Below are 12055 nucleotides of genomic sequence, written 5' to 3'. Positions count from 1 at the left end.
GGTCCGGTTCTTATGGGTTAAACGTATAGGCTTAAAGGCATAATATAACTACTGTATTATATGTATTCAACGTGTGCCCCGCTGGACTTACGTTTCTGTGGTTGACCGTTACTGTGACATATCAGTAGAGCCACGGAAGATAGTTTGTGTGTTTCATTCCCATGCATCAAGGTTATTTTCATGTATATAATTGTTTTTCCTGCACAGTGTAGTCTTGTTGTGATGAGAGGGATACAGGTATTTCATAAAAAAAACGTGCTCCCTGGAGAATAGCTACAGCATTGATATCACAATTTAATCGGAGCTGATCACAACCTGTCATGAGTGATCCAGTCATCTCGATGAGCGTTCGGGCTGTGAATAAACGACTTGTGTTTTACTTTTAGGCTGTCTGAAGGTATGGACAGCTATCAGAGCTACTATACATCACATTAAGAACGATGTACAAATGAAAGTCGGACACAAATATATAATTTAAATGATTTATTCAAGTTTGCAATATTTTGAACAGGCATCCACACAGTCACCTACTTTGTAATGTTCGATACCTCCCTGTAAGCGTCACGATATCCACCTCTCACCCACAACCTCACATACGAGTACTGAATGTCCATCAAAGTGATCTTAGGAAGGCAGATATAGCAAAAGATGAACGTAAACGACAAACGAGGCGATCGACATGGTAAGTCAACAATGGGTCCTCAATGTACACGCCCCGGATTCCTATGACGAAAATAATAGAATATCGCCAGTTGTCATGACTCACGTTATACTGCAACACCGGCAGTAAACTGAAGTTTCCTTAATCCGCTCTCCAATACAGCGGCGAACACAGCACACAATGTTTCCTTTTAATTCCACAGCGTCCAGATCGATCCTAGGAATCTCCGTATATATCTTCGTTTTCCGTAGATCCACGCTGTGGTACAAGCTTTTTTGTTGACTTAATATTGCGGCAGTAATCTTAAACCAAGTGCCGCGAGGGACTAAACAAGAGAAAAAACACTGTGGACGCGCAAAAACTCAGTCTTTCCAACACAGTATGCGTTTGACCTTTTATTTGTTTTCCAAAAATCCAATATTCCATATTACGTACGTATATCCTTGTATGTGCCTGCGTGCGTGCGTGAGTGCGTGCGTGCGTGCGTGCGGTCAACAAAAATTGTCCTTCTCTAGCTCACTCCCCCATCTATTGCCCGCTGCACAGGTAAAAGCAACCGGATATAAGCACAAACGTCACCACCCCAATGCAATGACACGCCCACCACCTATAGTGACTCAAAAAACATGTATCTTAACAAACACAGAAATGGCTTCATATGTGGCTCCTACACCTTGGAAGATGAAAAGAAGTGGGTTGAATTTAAAGAGCTTCGAGGCGTGTTTGATGAGGGGGTGTGAGGGGTTGTTTATTGAGTCCACATCCACACTGAATGCACAGCTGGCCATCACATCCATACTGTAGGCTCCAAAGAAGCTGGACACACACATAATGATATCATTGATTATTGGTTGAAACCAGTTGCCACATAGAAAATAATGTACTTGATAATAATTAAGCTCCTGTCAGCTGTTAACTTAGCTTAGCACGAAGACTGGAAAAAGAGGGACACAACACCTAAGCTCAACAATATACAGCCACTTTGGTTATCATGTAACCATCTTGTCACATTTAACCATTTCACATTTCCCCGCATTACTCACTCTTTTACTGTTATGACTTAATTATTGCACGCCTTGGGCTGCAGGCTGGTTGTGAGTTTGCTGGAATGATGTTTCATGAGGCTAAACATCTGAGACCAAGGAAAAAGTGTAAAAATGAGAGTGAAGTTAGTGTACTGTGGAGACGAATTGGTACTATAGAGTCGTCCTCCATCTTTAATTATTCAAAATATGACTTTTACAACTTGTGAAGATCCAAAAATCGTACTTCTTTTATACGGCCAGAGGTGAAAGAGGGAGTGAGGATGTGACGAATCCGTCTCCATTCGTCGTCCTCAACAATAGAGATAGCGTCATAAAGGTCCCCATTCAGACGAAAGTTCTGAAGTTTGTTAGAAACACACCACAACAATCTTTTTTATTTTCTGAGGACACCCCAGAGATATATCTATAATTTTTTTGTAAAAGCAAGAAATCTGTTCCCCAATAAAGAGGTGCTCAAGGAGATGGACTCGTTTGATTTACCCTCAGTTATCTTGTTCATATAATATACTTTGAACTTTGCACTGTAGTCGAACAACACAATTAAAGCCATTAGAATTGCTTTTTTTGTAAAGTGGTAAGTTGACATTCACCCCCCCCCCTGCCAATCCTCATGTCCTCACTGATTTCAAAATCAAACAACTTCAATTTGAAGACAGCTTTAGTCTGCTAAAATTGATGATCAAAGTATATTGTGTCACTCTCCAGTGTCTTATTTACAGCAATCCTTTATATTTTCTATATAGTGTTATGTATATCCTCACCCTGCGGTTGGTAAAGTAGGTGAAGCACTCCTTCACGATGATGGCTTTCACCATGTCGGGGTCCATCACTGCCAGCACGGGCTTCCTGAACTCGTATGATCTAGACATTTAAACAAACACATTTAAATGTTGGGCATTCATTGTTAAACTCTTGTTGCTATAGCAGGACAATATCTGCTGCCATTAGTAAGATTACAGCTGATACAAGCAACCACGGGTGAAGTTCAAGAGTCAAAACCAGTCAAACGTTGTGACATAACAATACATCATTATGAGTAGCTTGGTGTTAGGCTTAGTTCAGTTTTATACACTTCTGCTTTACTGGCTCTTTCTTAACTTACATTTCTACAGGAAATCTATTGTGTTTTGGGCAGGTAATAATAACTTGTATTGCTATATGTTGTGTCTCTGTTAGATAGTAGTTCCCTATGAGGAGCTTATCACACAATCTCAACCTTTGTTTTATGTTATTAGGATGCAGGACAAACCCACAGCCCTGTAATTCAATGTTATGGTCGAGAGTTACCGCATTTAACAAGCTAATGAAACTCAGGTTCCTTTTTCATGGCTCTGCCCACACATTTGACAAAAAATCCTTTCCTGGATTTCTGAGACTTTAAATCTACTTTGCTAACATACCGTTAATTGTGGGCCCTATCAATGAATTGTGTCATATTATCATATTGAATTCTTAAGCAACTTCACACCCCCACCGACATCCTTTTTTAATATGCATGTCATATCATTTATGTTTTTTGTTTGTTTTTTAATCCTCTGTCAATCTGTCAATTTTTCCTTTTTGAACCCAACAGCAATGTTATTTGCATTGGACTTTAAAACTGAAAAGCAATTAACAAAAAAAAAAGGCTTTATGGACTCACCCCCATATTTTTCCATACTTATTAGCACACTCGATGTCATCCTCATAGTAAACCTGGTAACAGAGAATGTACTGTATGTTCATCCCTAATCACAAAAAATATCATTGTCCGTTGAAAGACAAAATCAAGCAAATTTTATTTAGATAATAAAACTGTATTAAATATTTACATACAGAGTGGTACCTGCCAACTGTTCCCCAGTACGTGTACGGCTTTGGACCTGGGATCCCCAATTTCTCAAATATGCCATGAGTCCACTTGCCATACCTGTACAGAACAGAAACACAATAAAAAATAAAAGTATTTAAGGTCACATCGTGTCAGTCAAAGACTTTAATCTTAACTTTGGTGATTTGGTGTGTTTCTAAAGGTGATTTATGTCACCGGTAGTAAGAATAATCTTCCTTAGTTAAAATAAACCTCTGATCCATACACAAAAAACAAGCAGAAGCATGTGATCAGTAGAATCCATGTTTCTAAAGAGAAGAAAGGAAGATAGCCCATGGCTCTCGCTTCCTCTGCCAAGTTGAACTGAGTTCTGACTCAATTTTGGACTGAACTCTGACTGACTACATGTTCGAAGACGTGGCTTCTCTTCACCGTGTTGCATAAGATGTTTAAGCTGTTTCCTCTCATGAGCAGCGAAGGTGCCCAAGTGTCACCCACACATAGGGACGTGGGAAGTCATTCAGAGTTGGGCGTGCGGTGGGAGGATGGGGGGGGGGGGGAGATTTTTGTTTAAATATTGAAGTTAAAAGCATCAATCTGGTGCACTCTGAGAGCAAAATTAAGAGATCTATGGATACATCTCTCAACATCCATATGAAACAGTACTGTAAGCAGATTTACTTTTTCTTATATTTTACAAATCACTCCCCTTTTAAACTGTATTCTTGTTTTACTATCATATAGTATTTCTAAGTAACTGTTTTTCATTTATTCTCTCTGGCTGTCCATCTCATAGTGTTCACATAGAAACTAGCTGTCAATAGGGATATCATTCAGAAGAATTATAATCTCATGCAAAAATCTGTCACAAAAAGAGGTTGCACATTTAAATTCAGGTGTTGTTATGGCAACGTCAGTGGCCAAACAGCCACATTTACTGCTGTCGACACGTAAAGCAGTGGCAACTATGCCACCATTTCAGCTGACTTTTTCTCAGAAATACTGTCACATAACATCCATATATTTCAGTGCTAGGTTGATGCTTAGCTAAGCTAACTATGAAACACTTTAACTGACAGGACTCAGGATCAACTGTGTACTGTAAGGTAGCTTCTAGCTTCATGTCGAACGATAAGTCAACATTTTCCAGAGAGCTTTCTTTGAAATCACCAGGTAACGCTAAAAAACATTACATTTCGATTGTATGACAAAGTGTTTATTTAATATCTCTGTCGTCTTTTTTAAGAAAAAATGTTCTTATGTCCATCTTCAAAAACTCTGAGTCCGACTGACAGTTTAAACATTGTCACAGCTCACAGGATAGGTACCTGTCAGCCAATAAGACAGATGTTTATTTCCATTCAACTCCCTGGTTGGTCTGGTGTCTTGCCTCTGTTGCATTCACTGAACACGGGAAATTACATTCCTGCCGTCCTCTCATGATGAGGTTCTGGTAAAGCACGGTTAATGTATTATATTGAGGGAGAATTGTCCGGGGCTACAGAGAAAAACATTTGGGGCTTTAGCCAGGCGATGCCACTGGGCGGTCCTGTATAATAACGTCATATTAAATGTCATTTGGTCTTTAGCAACAGCTTGTGAGAGCAGTGCATTCATCGGTGTTCGTTTTAATGCTGCCAGTTTGTGGACGGCCTGTGTGTTGATGGGACTTCTCATGCTCCCTAAATGTTTCCCCTGCCTTTCGCCAGTTGTTAAACCCTGCTTTCACAAAACTCGCACCCCTGATCTTGTCTGCACTGACAAGCTTCTTTTCTATAGCAGAGCAACAGAAGAAGCACACTGCATTATCATTTTCTCTTATATAGTGAAGCTTTTTATAGACTGCTTACACTAAAATGCTAACTCAAAAATAGTAACTAAAAATAAAACTTTTGCATTGATTTGTTTAGTGAACTTTTTGGCGTTGCAGTTACAACTCTCCGCCAACAGATGGGGGTGCTGCAGCCCTCTCAGCACTCCATTTTGCCAAACCAAACTTCCAGGTACATGACGGGACACCTTGCTTGTTTTGTTTGTTGTTTGCTCCTCTGGCTGGGTGCTGGCAGGTGGAGGGCAGTGATGTTAGCTGGGTGCTGGCAGGTGGAAGAGCAATGTTTAGTCCAAATATTTCCATTGCAACGGCTAATGGAAATGATTGCAGCTGTGGATCTGTTTGGGGGTTGCTGGATGTGGTAGCTTGGCTGCTGTTGTTCCTTTTCACCTTTTTGCATTGGCTCTTGCTTCCAAAATGGCCATCTTTTAACTTTATTTATTTTCTGTCATTTCTGATTTGTTTGGCCTCAATTCTCAGCCTCAGCCGTATGAATCTTTTTACGAGTTTTTGTTGTACTCCACAGCATGACGGAAGCCTGCTGGAGAGGGCCTGAGCTTCTTTCTCCAAGACACCCACTGCGTTGGGGAGCTGCATGAGGGAGGAACCAGTCTTGGTCCTAAATAGTTCCTCAATTTGGTGAATGAAGTCAAAGGCTTCTTGGGAGGGACGACAAAGAGCACCTGCCTTGAAGTCTTTCAAGTCCACTAACAAGCTATTGTCACCAGAAGGACTCTCATCATGGTGCTCTGTTGCAATTTTGCATTTTTCACAGATGCTGGCAAACTTGATGATTTTGTGGACGATGTAGCCTGCAAGATGGAAGAGAATACATTTCTCAGTTTTTGTGAGGTCAGGTGCTGCTACTCTGTTCCCCGCCATCAGCTGTTCCACTCTGACTGATGGAGTGATTTTTGGCTCCCCTGTGTCCAGGAAGTCTGCCAAAAAGCTACTGTGGTCTTCCTGGTAGCTCCCAGAGCTGATGGTGGTGAGGAACTGCCACACAGATATGATTCTCAGTGCATGATGGAATTCCACTGGAGTTGGGACAGGATTTTTAGACCTCACACAGCTGAATGTATTTTCAAGGCAGTCTTGTGTGAACCTTGACGTTAACACAAACCTGTGTCCTTGTGTAAGCATCTCCTCTTGTATGGCCAAAATGGATGTTGTTGCCATTATCACCCCTGTTTGAACAGGCTTCCAACCTCCCTTTTGACCTATCTTTATCCCACGAAACAGATGGACGACGTTCTGGAGGAAGGTGATGGCCTTTTGGTACTCCTCCATCTTGAGCCTGCTCAGGGCTGTAATTGGATGGCGAGATGACATCAGATCAAACCAACGATCAACCTGCTCCAGGAACCACGCTGTCGTCAGGTATGACGGAGGGCGGTTTTCTTGCTGCACCATGTATTTCAGCCCAGCACTTGTAGCCTTACTGAACACATTTAGAGCAAGACCAACCTTCATCTTATAGCCGCTTTCACACCGCAGGACTTGCGGTGTGAAAGCGGCTAAATGACACGTTTACACCATAGGTTTACACCTTAAAAAGATGTTTAAAACGAAAAGTAAACGTTCAGGGTTTTTATTAATGGTAATATTCAGACTGTGAGTTGTTTAGTGGTAGCTCATAGTCTGATTCTTATGGTTTAACTTTCGCTCCGTATTTGAGATGTCGAAATGCATTCGTCACTTCCTTTTCAGTTTTTGTTTTTTTTAATCTTTTTTTTATCATTATTGTTACGTCCTGTCTGTATAAACGTGCTTTAAAATGTATTGTTTAATTTTACATAGTTGTCATCTAATAATCAAGAGATGTTTACATATGTTACATAGTCTTTGTCAGCATATTATTATATACGCTATGCGTACAAAATAAAAGTGTGACATTCATGAAACTTGCTCCATTTATTGGTACCAGTCCTAGAACCATACCCTGAAAAATGTTTGAGGGTGGGATTCATAGAAACCTCTTTTTTTGGGGGGGGGGGGGCATTTTATGACAGGCCTGGCCATCACGATATGCCCCCCCTTGCTATCTTCCAAAAATAAAAGTGTGACATTCCTGAAACTTGCTCCATTTATTGGTGCCAGTCCTAGAACCATACCCTGAAAAATGCTTGAGGGTGGGATTCATAGAAACCTCTTTTTTTGGGGGGGGGGGCATTTTATGACAGGCCTGGCCATCACAATATGCCCCCCCTTGCTATCTTACAAAATAAAAGTGTGACATTCTGTCAGCGGTGGTACCAGCACCAATGTGTACAAAGGCCTCCAGTGGATCAACCGTACTCGTGCCCTGGATGCACATAATGCCCTGAAGGGACGATCATTAACCCACTGTCATTGCAACCAATAAAACTATTGTTTGGCCTGTCATAAAATGCCCCCACCCCAAAAGATATTTCTATGAATCCCACCGTCAAGCATTTTTCAGGGTATGGTTCTAGGACTGGCACCAATAAATGGAGCAAGTTTCAGGAATGTCACACTTTTATTTTGTAAGATAGCAAGGGGGGGCATATCGTGATGGCCAGGCCTGTCATAAAATGCCCCCCCCAAAAAAAGAGGTTTCTATGAATCCCACCGTCAAGCATTTTTCAGGGTATGGTTCTAGGACTGGCACCAATACATGGAGCAAGTTTCAGGAATGTCACACTTTTATTTTGTACGCATAGCGTATATAATAATATGCTGACAAAGACTATGTAACATTTGTAAACATATTTTGATTATTAGATGACAACTATGTAAAATTAAACAATACATTTTAAAGCACGTTTATACAGACAGGACGTAACAATAATGATAAAAAAAAGATTAAAAAAAACAAAAACTGAAAAGGAAGTGACGAATGAATTTCGACATCTCAAATACGGAGCGAAAGTTAAACCATAAGAATCAGACTATGAGCTACCACTAAACAACTCACAGTCTGAATATTACCATTAATAAAAACCCTGAACGTTTACTTTTCGTTTTAAACATCTTTTTAAGGTGTAAACCTATGGTGTAAACGTGTCATTTAGAGGTGTAAACGTATCATTTAGAAATGCGCGTTCCCGTGACAAGGGGGGCATTTCATGACGGGGAGGCATAATGTGACACAACACCTGTTCTAAAGTACCACTAAAGTACCACGGCACTAAATCCGCCAGGGGGCTAGTGCCAATCGCATTCACACCGCATTACTTTCCCTGAGGCACGATTACGCTGACGTCACTTCGTCTTCTTCGTAAATTGCCAGAAGCGCCGACACTTCCTCATCATTCCACCGCTCCGGTGTTGTAGTACGTGTGGTCATAACTGCTTTAAAGTACAAAAAAACTATTCGCTCAGGTGTGGATGTGGTTTTATAGCGAGGAAAAAAATGGCTGCCTAACAAAACAAATTCAGAGTCTAACTGGGCGTGGTTTGCAATTCGCCCAGCCAATAGAAATAGAATAGAAATTGGCACTCTTTTGTCACCAGGTTCGTACCACCTCTCTAGCAGGGACTAAAAAGTACCAAAAGAGTTCCCGGCACTGAGTAGTCCCGGCGGTGTGAACGCGACATTATTGGTACTAACGGAACTAAAGAACTAAAGTACCAGGGAAAGTCCTGCGGTGTGAACGCGGCTTTTAAAGTGACTTGGCTCGATGGCTGCAGCTGAAAGATGGGGAGCTATTTTTAAGGCCATCCCTTCCTGAAAGGTCAATAAGTCCTTAATGGGGACCACAGAAACCTCGTTAGAGGGGAGGTTCTCTCTATTAACAACATCCTCAGGAATTATGAAGACCTGCCCACGGACAAGGGCACTTTTTAAATGTTTTACCAGATGTGGGACATCGGGCATGAAATAGAGCTGCCTGTCTGGTTTTGCTGGATGTGGCACCGGTTTTATTTTGGTCCACCCCAAAGGATTTCCACATGGCTCGGTTAGGGCTACCCATGTCGGTGGTGACATCAAGCACATGTAGCCCTATGGATGCTGCCCTCTGTATTATATCAATAATGATTGGCCTGTACTCTGCTCCATTGGTAGAATTGCCAGTGTAATGATATGCCACTACTTGCTTCTACCGTGTTGTGTTTCCAGCCAACATAAACACACAAGCATGTGTTGCCACCCCTGTGTGACCTGGTAAAGTCACATCACTGTACAGTTTGCCTGTAATCATGTCTAACTCCACACTTGGTGTGATTGCCATTTCATCCAAGGTCAACACACACTCCCTTTCAAGGTCTGTCAATCTATCTGTCTTCAATTTTAGGAAATCAAAGACCTCTGTCAACACACCAGGCTCAAACTTAACACATTGCATCCTTCTTTGCAGTGTCCTTATTCCTGGAAGGGGAATCTTCAATTCCTGCAGAGTTTTGTAACCCGTTGGTCTGCTCGCAAAGCGAATTTTTAAAGCCTTCTTAATTGTCTCATTGCTCCATTTCATCCCCTTTGTTGTGAGTCTGCCTAATGCCTTCAGTTGGTCTTTTGAAAACGTTTTCTTATATTTCTTGTCCCTAATTTTCATTGTTTTCTTGAGAGCTGCATTTTCCTTCCTGATTTTTCTTAGTGCAGCCTTTGCTTTTTTGGTGATTCCTTCTTGGCTCTTTAATTTTCTCTTTAATTGTTCTAATAGATCTGTTTGACTGGCTGCTGGTTCCCTCGTATGCTGACTGGCTGCTGGTTCCCTCGTATGCTGACTGGCTGCTGGTTCCCTTGTATGCTGACTGGCTGCTGGTTCCCTCGTATGCTGACTGGCTGCTGGTTCCCTTGTATGCTGACTGGCTGCTGGTTCCCTCGTATGCTGACTGGCTGCTGGTTCCCTCGTATGCTGACTGGCTGCTGGCTGAGTGGGTGGTGTCCGCCCTCCCTGTCTCTCCTCACTAGCCATGTCCTCTCTTTCTTCACCCTCACTTTCCTTTCTCTCAGTCTCCTCATCCCTTCTTCCCTCAATCTTTGAGACTAATGTAAGTAGAAGACATGACACTGTACATTTTCGAACATTTTAAATATTATACCACTTAAAAATAACAAATATTACTTTTGTTACTAAGAGTTCATACTTATTATACCTGTGTCACCTTTCACACTATAGCTGTGATCATGAGCTATGGGCTTTGTAGATACAGGTCCCGGGGTGAATCGTGGTGCAGGGGCCCTTCTCTTTTTGACCACAGGGCGATGCACGAAGATGGTGGGTATAGCCTCTGCTCTCAGCCTAGTCTTGCCCTTTTTTGTCTTGACAAACTGGTCTGCATCAAAAAGTTCCATGCGGAGTGACTTGAGGTTACTTCACACACAGAACAACTGTGTCTGAATCTTGTCTGCCCACATACATATTCCATAGTGGTTGAATACACAGTATTAGGAAACACTTTATACTTACTGGACATGTTATACTCATTACATACTGTATATAAAATATGACCAAGAATGTGAGACAACTTTATAGAAATTCATATCACATCTGTTACTGATGCCATTTGTCATACTTTGTTAAACTCACAAATAATAAAGTTGCATAACTTCAATTGGGAACAAAGACCACACCTTATCTCCCCAAGGCAATTTCACATCCAATAGGTGACAGTGCTATATAGGTGTGTATAACCCTTTCTCCTGTCTGTTACTCCCTCTTTCAGCACAAGAACCAGAGGGGGATTCAATGGAGCCTGAATACCTGCACTGAGACCCTCACCCTGCACCCTGAGTCTCAACTCTGTGTTTTTCAAGCCTTTCCGTTTTTTTGTATTAAACAAAACATTAAGCGTTCCCAATGGTGTGGTTTTTGTTTTGTGAAAAAGTGCAAATGCAGTGTTTGTATATAATTACCTCACATATTTTGTTGCTGTTGGTCGTGAAATTGCTCCTGCTGACTTGAGCCAGCCATTTTTTCCTCCGCTCTGTGTCAGTGGGGAAGCCGTACATTCGTACTCCTTTCTCGGAGCGATTTGAGCATCCCCAGGCAGCACAGCAAACCATGGTGGCGACTAGGAGGCAGCACAGCAACCAGGACAACACGGAGGAAAAGGCACAGACAAAAACGGCATGATATGCTATTCAATGTTTATTGAATTCCATGTATTTGCAATGGATGTTCCTAAAACAACACATTTAACATCATCATCATCATCATGCTGCTGCTGCTAGTCCTTTGATAGTCACCTGTCGGTCTCCTGTCCTTTCTGAAAGCCATAAAGATGACATTAGTCATTTAGATAACTTGTGTCCTCAATTACCATGGGATTACTGAAACTACCATGAATTTAAGAAAATGGTAGAAACTAATCTAATCTGATTTTAAACCATTACTTTAGATCCCCTCCCTCTAAATATATCAATAAACATTAGAAAGTGATGCTCCTGACTACCATACAAGTTTAAGAAGATAATATTGGTTTTAAAGAATTCAAAGCTATAAATAAACAGCAACAGGCTCTTTAACAAGTACATAAAGGAAATCATGTCTTTAATGGCTGGGTTGTTAAAGACAATTTCCCGTGTCTTTAATGGTTTGGTTGTATTGCTTCTGTAACACAAGCAATACAATTATTAGAGCCCTAAAATGGCTGCGTCACAGACGACAGAGATAATAATACCTGTTATTTAATAACGGTGTTTAGTTTCTTTCTGTTAATGATTCACATAACAGTGCGTGTCTGTAATTGGTTCAGCTCTCACACACGCCCCCTTGGTCACGCAACCGGAATAACCTGAT

General features: G+C 41.4%; 1 pseudogene; it reads right to left on the bottom strand.

Moving 5' to 3' along the window:
* Positions 1 to 3853, bottom strand: part of LOC117447769 (cytochrome P450 3A30-like) — a 12977-nt pseudogene extending 9124 nt beyond the window's left edge.
* Positions 3854 to 12055: the final 8202 nt, after the last annotated feature.

This window comes from Pseudochaenichthys georgianus, chromosome 1 (assembly GCF_902827115.2).
Source record: "Pseudochaenichthys georgianus chromosome 1, fPseGeo1.2, whole genome shotgun sequence".
Taxonomy (NCBI): domain Eukaryota; kingdom Metazoa; phylum Chordata; class Actinopteri; order Perciformes; family Channichthyidae; genus Pseudochaenichthys; species Pseudochaenichthys georgianus.
The sequence above is the reverse complement of the archived record's forward strand: the minus strand, read 5'-3'. Positions and strand labels throughout refer to the sequence as shown.